Source organism: Hordeum vulgare, chromosome 3H, assembly GCF_904849725.1.
Source record: "Hordeum vulgare subsp. vulgare chromosome 3H, MorexV3_pseudomolecules_assembly, whole genome shotgun sequence".
Lineage (NCBI taxonomy): Eukaryota > Viridiplantae > Streptophyta > Magnoliopsida > Poales > Poaceae > Hordeum > Hordeum vulgare.
In genome coordinates, this window is record NC_058520.1 from 406991280 (window position 1) to 407000794 (window position 9515).

Genomic DNA, 9515 nt, shown 5'->3' on the forward strand with positions numbered 1-9515 from the left:
CTGGCAACCCATGATGAATCTCGCAAGATGATGCTGGACGTACTACACGTGTCCTGCGTCGGCCTTACACGAGAGGTTCATTGGCTGGCTGGCGGGTCCCATAGCTAGACGGGACCTTGCAGCCGGCGGGCCCCTCGAGCGACAAGACAAGACCACTGTGGACCCCCTGGCCGGCTGGTGAGGCTGCCAGGTGGGTCCCTCCTTTGTAATTTTATCCTTATTGTAGGTCGGTGGGTTCGTGTGTAAAACCCCCCGACCCCTCCATGCAGAGGGTCGATCAATTGCTCTCACACACACACCCATACAGGGGAGGTAGACGCGAGCCGATAGCTCCTTCTTCCTCCTCCGTCGAACAGCTCAAGGAGCGGAGTGTAACCTCTCTGGTGCATTATACATTCCGACAAGACTAGGGGTTTTATCTCTATGGAGATCCTCGAACCTGGGTACATCGTGCATCCCTGCTTCTACCAACCCCGTTCCCAAAGCCCGCTGGTGTCTTTTCGGTTCCCACTACACATCTTTAGCCTACCCATGGCTTATGTCGTGAGTAAACACCGACATTTGGCGCCCACCTTGGGGCCGTCCGCGAAATCGGCCGGAGTTACGCTCTGGGAGAGGCCCTTCGCCAAGACCGCCGGATGCCTCGCATCTGGATCGATCAACATGCCCGTGGAGCCTGCCCTTGCAGAGGTTTCTGCGATGCTGGTCGACATCCCAGTCGGTCTCATGGACTCTGATGAGGAGTCTGACAACGAGTCGCTCCCTAGCGTCGTCATCGCTACTATTGCGAACCTCGGCGTCCTCTTTAGTAACATGCGCCTCGACGATTAGCCTCACTACCTCGGCGAGGGCATCGACATCGACGCGCTATGCGCCAGCTTCAGTAGGCTCTCCCTCGAGGAGGCGCCTGCGCATGATGAGTACCCTAGCGAGGTGCTCGTCTTTGATGGTCCACCATCATCTGTGGGGTGTCTTTCCCCGCACCACATCGCTGTCGTCTCCAACCTCATGGAGGTGATTGTCATTGGTGCCGGCACCAGCAAGACTCACGGCAAGGCGTCAGCAGAGGCAGCTGACCTCGCCGCGGGTGCTGCCGATACGCTTCATGCCGCCCTTGTCAGCTTGAAGACGCCTATCGCCACCTCTGCAAACCCAACCGATGCTCGGGCCTAGCTCGAGGAGGTCCGCAGGAAGATCCTGGAGGCGGGCATTGTCATCGCCGCAGCCAAGCGCCGGATGGAGGCTGCACAACACGAGTATAACTCCGCTTATGGCCTCACTCTCGCTGCTGATGGTCCTAGCCAACTTGGCAAGGTCCGCGGTCTCGGCCGGGTCATCGCTGATATCCTAGGTGGCAAGCAGCCCATTTACGATACCCCCGCGGCTAACTTGCAGGCTCCTCAAGTGGCTATGGCAAAAATGCCTAGTTTGGAGGGCGAGGAGCGCGTCCTTCAATACAAGCGGGTCAAGGATCTCCTTGACGCCGCTAATGAGCAGCAGTCTCTTCTTGACCCTGGTCATGCACCGTCAGTGTCTCCGGGAGTCGACCCCGGAGCACTCCGCAACCCCAGCGGCCATCATCATGCCGAGGGTTCCTCCTCGCATCACACTTTTGGCCGGAAGGGCGAGGGCAGTCAAGATAGGCGTTCTGTGCGCCAGAGCGAGCCAGCTTCAGCCCGGCATCGTCGAGATGCTCGGGATGAGGGGGATTCGGTGCGTGAGGTTCCTCCTCTGAGGCGTCGGGAGGGGACCAATGCCACAGGCTCCTAGGACACCCTTCCGATCTCAGCCCGGATCGGCCCTCGCGTCCCTCATAGTGACAACGACGCTCACAGACGCCTCAACCTTTTGGCGCAGTCGGCCCTCCTTGAGGAGGATGGTCCCATTGGTCTGGCGCGCTTTGGCCCGTGGATCTGAGGGGAACCGTTGCCCAGAGGCTTCACTCTTCCTCGGGACACCCCCAAATACAACGGCACAGCCAAGCCAGAAGACTGGTTGATCGACTACACCACCGAAGTCGACATCGCTCGGGGCAACAAGCGCGTAGCCGTCTGCTACCTGCCTCTCATGCTGGCCGCCTCGGCCAGGACATGGCTTAATAGCCTTCCAGCTGGCAGCGTCAACTCTTGGGTTGACATCGAGGACGTGTTCATCCACAACTTCACTGGCACCTACAAACGCCCTGGCCGGCCTTGTGAACTATCCATGTGCGTCCAGAGGCCTGACGAACCCCTTCGCGACTACTTCACACGTTGGACGGAGCTGTGCAACTGGTGCGAAGGAGTGCATAAGGTACAAGCCATTCAATATTTTATTCACGAGTGCTGAGATGGCACCCTACTCAAGCACAAGCTCATGTGCTCCGAGCCCACCTCTGTGACGGTGCTCATGGCCAAGGCGGACAAGTACGCCAGAGCCGATTCCATGATGCAGGTCAAGGTCACCGCCCCGGACAAAATGGTCCCCATGTCGTCTACTCCCAAGCCGGCTGGAGGCAACCGGGGCGGCTAGAACAACAAGCGCAAGGTGGATCAACTTAATTCGCACTCTACAAGCAAGCAGGTGGCTAGCGTGGAGGAAGATGCGCCGGCTACCCAAGCCGGCTCTCAGCGGCAGCGGACCGGCAAGAACAACTGGCAGCCCAAACTCACATTCGAGCAAATGCTCGACGCACCATGCAAGATGCACACTGGGGCGAAGTCGGCCACTCATACCCTTCGAAAGTGTAGCTTTGCACAACGACTGTCGCGAGGAGAGGGTCTGCCGGCTCCCCGGCGGCAGGTGCTGCGCCTCGTGCTTCGGCTCCTGGGCTGGCAACAGCTCCACCACCGCCGCCTCACAATGACGGCCGTCTCCACGACGAGTACCCCCACCAAGATGGACCTTACGTCGTCTTCACCAGTGAGGGTGACGACAAGCATAGCCAGCGACAACACCGGCGTGAGGTGAACGCCACAGTCGCCCGGTTCCCCAATTCATGCATTGGTCTGAAAAGCTAATTAAGTGGAGCCGGGCTGACTATCCTGCGGTGATGCCGAACGCTAGCTCATATGCACTCGTCCTCGACCCCACCTTTGCCTCCAAGAGGCTCACTTGCCGGTTCACCCGGGTGTTGGTCGACAGCGGCAGCAGCATAAACATCCTCTACCGCGACACTTTGCTCAAGCTTGGGCTGAAGGAGAAGGACCTCGAGCCGACCAGTACTGTCTTCCACGGCATCATGCCGGGACAGTCCTGCTCGCCGATTGGCAAAATCCAGCTGGATGTCCTCTTCGGAGACAAGGCACACTTCCGCCGAGAACCAATCTGGTTCGAGGTGGTGGATCTCAACAGCCCGTACCACGCGTTGCTGGGCAGGCCAACTTTGGCCAAGTTCATGGCTATCCCCCACTACGCCTACCTCAAGATGAAGATGCCGGGTCCAAAGGGCATAATTACCATCGCTGGCGACTACAAGAAGTTAGTCGAGTGTGCACAAGACAGCAGCCGTCAGGCCGACGCCATGGTGATTGCTGACGAAACGAGGCAAATCGACCGGCTCGTGGCTCAGGCTACCGAGCAGCCAGCAATCCCTAATCCACCATCCTAGTCGGCTGGCGAAGGCTCATTCAAGCCGGCCAAAGAGACCAAGCAGGTGCCATTCGACCCTGCGAACCACAAGCAGTGTGTCACCATCCGTGCTAATCTTAGCACCAAATATGAAGGTGAGCTCGTCGACTTCCTCCGTGAGAACCGGGACATCTTTGCATGGTCTCCAAAATACATGCTAGGAGTTCCGAGGAAGTACGCCGAGCACAAGCTTCATGTGCGGCCGGATGCCAAGATGGTGAAACAACGCTTGCGCCGCTTCGCCGAGGGGAAGCGACGCACGATTGGAGAAGAAATTTCCCGGCTGCTCGCAGCCGACTTCATAATGGAGATTTTCCGCCCGGACTGGTTGGTCAACCCAGTCCTGGTGCTAAAGAAGAACAACACATGGCAAAGTTGTATCGACTACACGAGCCTGAATAAGGCGTGCCCGAAAGACCCTTTCGCCTTGCCCAGGATAGATCAAGTGATCGACTCCAGAGCCGGTTGCGAATTGCAGTCCTTTCTGGATGCCTATTCAGGCTACAATCAAACCAAGCTGGATCTGGCTGATCGATTGAAGACCTCCTTCATCACCCCCTTCGGGGCCTATTGCTACACCACCATGACGTACAGTCTGAAGAACGTTGGTGCCACGTTTTAGCGCTGCATGCAGCAATGCCTCCTGCCTTAGATCAGTAGGAACATCCACGTCTATGTGGATGACATCGTCGTCAAGACCAAGCACCACTTCAGTCTCCTTGAAGACTTGCGAGAGACATTCGCCAATCTACGTGAATACAAGATCTGGATCAACACGGAGAAGTGCGTCTTTGGGGATCTGGCGGCAAGCTCTTGGGTTTCTTCGTGTCCGCTCGTGTCATTGAAGCGAACCCTGAGAAGATCGGAACCATCAAGCAGATGGTGAAGCCGGCTCGAATCCTTGACGTCCAGAAGTTCGCCGGCTGTATGGCGTCCCTTAGTCGGTTCGTCAGCCGGCTGGGCGAGAAGGCGCTTCCACTCTATCAATTGATGAAGAAGATGACCAAGTTCGAGTGGAACGACCAGGAGGATGAAGCCTTCCGGGACCTCAAGTGCGTCATCTCGAGCCTGCCAATCTTGGCGGCGCCAGCTGAAAGGGAGCCCATCCTCATCTAAATCGCGGCAACCACTCGCGTGGTCACTGTAGTTCTGGTAGTGGAGCGCAAGGAGGAGGGCAAGGTACTGTTAGTGCAACGCCCTATCTACTACCTCAGCGAGGTCTTGTCCGCCTCCAAGCAAAACTACCCCCACTATCAAAAGATGTGTTATGGCGTTTACCTTGCCGGAAAAAAGTTGAAGCAATACTTCCACGAGCATGCCATCACTGTGGTGAGCACTGCTCCGCTTTCAGAAATCATGGGCAACCATGATGCCATGGGCCGGATTGCCAAATAGTCCATCTCCATGATCGACCGTGACATCCACTACGAGTCGCGTACCGCCATCATATCTCAGGTGGTCACTCACTTCCTCGTAGATTGGGCTAAAACCCAATTTATGCCACCACCACCAGACTCTACTCATTGGCGGATGCACTTCGACTGCTCGAAGATGCGAACTGGTCTGGGAGCCGGAATTGTCTTGACGTCACCGAAAGGAGGCCAACTCAAGTATGCTCTCCAAATACACTTCGCTGCCTCCAACAACGTTGCCGAGTACGAAGCGCTCGCTCATGGCCTTCGGCTTGCCAAAGAGATTGGCATCCGACGGATCCTTTGCTTCGGCGACTCGGACCATGTGGTGCAGCAAGTCTCTGGCGAATGGGCGCCAGGGAGGCCAACATGGCGAGCTACCGCTTCCTCATTCAGCAGCTCAGTGGTCCTTTCGAGGGCTGCGAGTTTCACCATGTCCCCAGGGCGGACAACGAGGCAGCCGACACCTTGGCCAAAATCGGCTCCACAAGGCAGGCGATCCCAGCCGACGTCTCCCTCGAGCAACTACACAAGCCATCCATCAAGCCGTCTCCGGAGTCGGCGTCGATATTTGTGCCGGCACACCCTTCAGTACCAACGATGTCGGCTACGCCAGTTCCGCCGGCTTCAGCTATTGTGCCGGCTACACTGGCTCTGCCGACTCCAACTGTTGCGCCGGCTACAACTGCTTCGCCGGCTACAACAACTTCGGTCACGCCAAGCCTCGAATCATGTCAGCTCGACACCCAGTGGGTGACCGTCATGGAGGTAGACGGCGTGCCGGCTGCCACAGCAGCATCATAGACAGAATGTCCTGAGCCTGCTTCTACATCAATAAGCGCGGGGGCTGCAGAAGCTCCTGATACTCAAGTCGAGGCGGAGCCGGCTCTGTGACGGCTCCATCGTGGGCTCAACCCATCTTGGCCTTCCTTCTTCACGGCGAGCTTCCCCAAGATGAGGCGGAGGCAAGGCAGATCCAGCATCAATCAGCAGCATACGCCATCATCAACCGCAAGCTGGTTCGGCGTACCGTGACTGGCGTGTTCTAGCGCTGTGTCGAGTCAGAAAAGGGGCTGGAAATCCTCATAGACATACATCAGGGTAGTGTGGGCATCATGCTGCCTCTAGAACCCTGGTAGCCAAGGCGTTCCTCCACGGATTTTACTGGCCCACGGCCCTCGAGGAGGCCGTGGACATGGTAAACAAGTGTGAAGGCTGCCAACTCTTCGGCACGCAGAGCCACATGTCGGCTTCGGCCCTCAAAACCATCCCCTTGTCATGGCCGTTTGCTGTCTGGGGGTTGGATATGGTGTGGCCATTCAAGACCGATCGAGGCGGCATGACGCATCTCCTGGTTGTTGTTGATAAAGTCACCAAGTGGATTGAGGCCAGGACCATCAAGAAACTTGACGTCCACACGACCGCCAGGTTCATCAAGGGCATTGATGTCCGCTGCGGCGTCCACCACATCGTCAACACCGACAATGGCACCAATTTCGCCAAGGGTGCTTTGGCACTCTACTGCTCCAAAGAGGGCATCCAGATCGACATGGCATCGGTGGCACACCCACAATCCAACGACCAGGTGGAAAGGGAAAATGGCCTGATCCTGGCCGGCATCAAACCAAGACTGGTGGCACCACTAGTCAGGTTAACCGACTGCTGGATCGAAGAGCTGCTGGCTGTGCTGTGGAGCCTCCGCACCATGCCCAACCGGTCAACCGACTTCACGCCATTCTTTCTGGTATACGGGTCCGAGGCAATCATCCCCACGGATGTTGAGTTCGACTCTTCTCGGGTTACCCTGCACACAGAGACGAAAGCGAAGGAGGCAAGAGAAGACGGCGTCGATCTGCTCGAAGAGGCACGGGATCTGGCCTTGAGTCGGACGCCCATATATCAACAGAAGCTGAGATACTACCACAACAAGAAGATCAAGCCCCTCTCTTTCAGAGAGGGAGACTTGGTGCTCAGAAGAATCCAGCGAACAGCCGACCAACACAAGCTCTCTTCCCCACGGGAGGGACCTTTCATCATCAGCACGGCGTTGCATAACAATGCATACTATCTGATAGATGCCCAGAAGCCAATGAAGCGCAAGAGAGATGACTCCGGCCAGGAGACGGAGCGTCCACGGAACGCGCCATTGCTTCGCCCATTCTATTGCTAGAGTGCAATTGAAAGAAAAAAAAGCATGTACGTATGTATCTTCTTCCCTTTTCGGGATTTTCAAATGAATGCAATGGGTGCTTCAAGCCGGTGCTTGAGGCACACCTCTTTCAGATTCATGGCAAGCATTATTCACTCATTTGTGAGTCCCTTGGTCCGGCTCAACGGGCTCGGGGGCTCGCTAGCCGGCCCGAACGATTTCCTTAGTTGTAGGTGAGCGTATAGTGTGTGCCGGGTCAAACCCTTGCCGTCTCGCACAAGCTATAGCCCGACTCCCGGCTGTCCGGCTAATGAGACGATGGTAGGGAAGGCAGGCTGCATGAAAAGCTCAACTACAAAGAAGGTTGCCGGCTTGGGTCGGTTTGATGGCTTTCGATCTTATTTTCTAGCCGGCCTCTGCTAGCTCGCTTTTGAGTCTAATGTTTTCAAAGACAGAAGCCTCGTCCCAGTCATAGACCGACTCCTGGCTATCGGGTTGGCGAGGCGGATGCTAGAGAGAACAAAGGAGTTGGATGAAAAGGAGTCAAAAGGGAATCCAAAGATAAAATTGCGAGTCAGGAAGCACAATGCTTACGAATACAATGCAGAATAAGATAACATACATCACACTCAAAAGCATTTAGAGGCCCACGGTCGAAGTTCATTACAATAACCCCCCCCCCCAAGTGGGTGGAAGTGTTGGACTGACAACAAAATGCAGATAAAAGACGAAAAGGGCAAGCTCAGGGGCGACGGCTCCGTCTGTGGCTCCAACAAGAGCTCTTAAAGTGGTGGCTTCACCATCACCGGCTACGTCTGAGGTGGATGCACCTTCTCCGCCTCGAGCACCTCCGGCACCATCCTTCATGGTCGAGTCCATGTATTTCTCGCAGCTGGAGTCGGCGGCTTCCTCCTCAAAGGCCGCCTCGGTAGAATTGCCTTCGGCGTCATAAGGTTGCAGATGGAACAAGTCCTCACGGACCACGTTGCCGTCTGCATCACGCTCCAAGCCGAATTCATCCCAGGCGGCGAAGGAGGCGATGCCGCTGGCTCTCACGTGTAGCTGGTCCTCCACAGCCACCATCTCCCCCTCCGAGCCGGTGCGATGTGCTCCGAGCTTGCCCAACTCTAGGTTTTGGTACTAGGACTTGGCCAGGCAGACTTGCGAGCGGGACAGCCAGCTCATGGACACCGGCTCCGCCGCATTAGGCCATAGCGCCTTGACCATCTCCAGACCTGCATTCTGGAGCGGCTTCTGGGAGCGGGTCAGTTCGTGCAGGCGGACCTTGGCGCCAGTGGTGATCTCCTCCACGGACCAGCCGGCATCAGCGTCCACCTCTTTACCAGCGGCGCGAAGCTCTTCACGGCTGGTCTCCACAGCCGCTTCTGCTGCTTCCCGTGTCCCATGGAAGAGCCCTTGGGAGTGGGGGGTGGTATGAAGAGGAGTGAGGGAAGATGCGTGCAAAAAGAAAGATCAAATCAAGACATAGAAAATTTACGGTTGAAGTGGATATCGGTCCCACGGGCCTCCTCCAGAGCCTCGCGCTCCCGTGTCATGCTCTCTTGAGCCACGTGGGTGAGATTGCCTCGGAGGGACTCGTCCGCCTCCGTCTCCTTCACCAGTTGTGCCTGCGCTTGGGTCAGGGTGGCCTCCTTCTCCTTCAGGGCAGTGTCCTTACGCTCCATCTCGGCAGTGTGGGAGGTGTCCTTTTCCTGAAGGGTGGTGCGCAGTTGTTCCAGCTCTGCCTAGTGGTCCACCTCGCGGTCCTTCTTCTCCGTCTGGAGAAGATCCAGCTACAGGTGGAGCTGCTTGTCCGCCTCGCGCAAGGCATCTCGGTCCGAGACGGCCACGTCCCGCCGGCTCTGAAGATCGACGGTTCGGCCTTCGACCACCTGGATCTGGGCCAACAGTGCGTTATACGCCTGCACTTGGGCATCATAAAGTTCCTACGAGCAACACAAACGAAGCAAATAGTAAGATTCGGCCCCGGTAACTCTCAGCCGGCCCGGTTCTCGGGGGCTACACCCAGTGGGTGCGCTAGCGCTTCCTGATACGTCTCAAACATATCTATAATTTTTGATGGTTTCACGGTGTTATCTTGTCAACTTTGGATGTTTTGTTTACCTTTTATATCTTTTTTGGGACTAACTTATTAACTCAGTGCCACGTGCCAGTTCCTGTTTTTTCTGTGTTTTTGACTCTTTTCAGATCTGATTTTGGAACGGAGTCCAAACGGAATAAAATCCCCGAAATGAATTTTTCCAAAACGGAAGAAGATCGGGAGGCTTGAGGGCCAAGAAAGTGGGCCCACAAGCCCTGTTGCCGCGGCCACGGGGGGAGGCCGC